The 1,396-nt window shown below is 40.5% G+C and overlaps 1 long non-coding RNA gene across 1 annotated transcript; it reads right to left on the bottom strand.

The window, feature by feature from the left end:
* Positions 1 to 249: 249 nt before the first annotated feature.
* Positions 250 to 1,088, bottom strand: LOC141373885 (uncharacterized). Its single transcript, XR_012380280.1, has 2 exons — positions 821 to 1,088; positions 250 to 605 (listed from the first exon to the last, which is right to left on the bottom strand). It is a non-coding gene; the product is annotated as an uncharacterized lncRNA (long non-coding RNA).
* Between the last annotated feature and the right edge of the window lie 308 nt (positions 1,089 to 1,396).

A 1,396-nucleotide genomic window follows, 5' to 3' on the forward strand; every position in this document is an offset into this window, starting at 1 on the left:
ACTTGTTAAATGGCTTGATGAAATTGTGTATTAAACAGCATGCCTGTCACAGCCAAGGATGTAAAGATGTTCCTTGAGGGAATATAACATGAGTTCAGTTGAGCAAGTGGACTCAAAGCATCCTGGTTGTATTAACCTACAGGGCAAATTATTGTAGTTTATTTTGTACCTAGTCATTTTGACTAGGAAGTATTCAGAATGAGAGGTGTAACTATTTTATGAATAACAGAACATCTCTTCACTTGAAACTGGCTTAAACCATTTTTTTTTTATTGAAAAACTAACCAAATACATGGGCTAAAAATTAAAATAGTATACAAACAAGGAATGAAATCTTTCCCTCTTAATCCCTTTTCCCAGTTTCCCAGTACCCTCCCCGAAGCAGAAAATATTGCCAGTGATTTGGGGATCTTTCTGGATATATTCTATGCATATTCAAGAATCTCTAAACCTGTATTTTGTAGGCTTTATTTTTTAGAGCAACTTTGGGTTCACAACAAAATGAAGCAGAAGGCAGAGACTTCCCATATACCCTCCATCCTGCATAACCTCTCCCATTATCAACATCCCTCACCAGTGTGGTATATTTGTTATAATCGGTGAACCTACAGGGCGCCTGGGTGGCTCAGTTGGTTAAGCGACTGCCTTTGGCTCAGGTCATGATCCTGGAGTCCCGGGATCGAGTCCGGCATCGGGCTCCCTGCTCAGCAGGGAGTCTGCTTCTCCCTCTGACCCTCCCCCCTCTCATGTGCTCTCTCTCTCTCATTCTCGCTCTCTCAAATAAATAAATAAAATCTTTAAAAAAAAATAATCGGTGAACCTACAATGTTTCATTTCACCCAAAGCATACATTAGGGTGTGCTCTTTGAGCTGTAATTTCTGTGGTTTTGGATAAATACATCATGAAAGCTCTCCACCATTATAATATTGTAATTGAATAGTTTCATTGCCCTAAAAATCCTTTGCCTGTTTACGACTCCATTCTCCCTAACCCCAGGCAACCACTTACTTTTTTTAAAGATTTTATTTCTTTGACAGAGAGACACAGCAAGAGAGGGAACACAGCAGGGGGGAATGGGAGAAGCCGGCTTCCCGCTGAGCAGGGAGCCTGACGTGGGGCTCGATCCCAGGACTCTGGGATCACAACCTGAGCCGAAAGCATACACTTAACAACTGAGCCACCCACACGCCCCCAACCACTTATCTTTTTACTGGCTCCATAGCTTTGCCTATTCCAGAAAGTTGTATCACTGGAATCATGTAGTATATAGTTTTTTGATTGGCTTCTTCTACATAGTAATATGCATTTTAAGTTTCCTTACATCTTTTTGTTACTTGATAATTCATTTGTTTTTACCGCTGAATAATACTCCATTGTCTGAATTATGACATACAT

This window comes from Callorhinus ursinus, unplaced genomic scaffold (genome assembly GCF_003265705.2).
Source record: "Callorhinus ursinus isolate GAN/ISIS: 27379988/994484 unplaced genomic scaffold, GSC_fseal_2.0 scaffold12, whole genome shotgun sequence".
NCBI classification, from domain to species: Eukaryota; Metazoa; Chordata; class Mammalia; order Carnivora; family Otariidae; genus Callorhinus; species Callorhinus ursinus.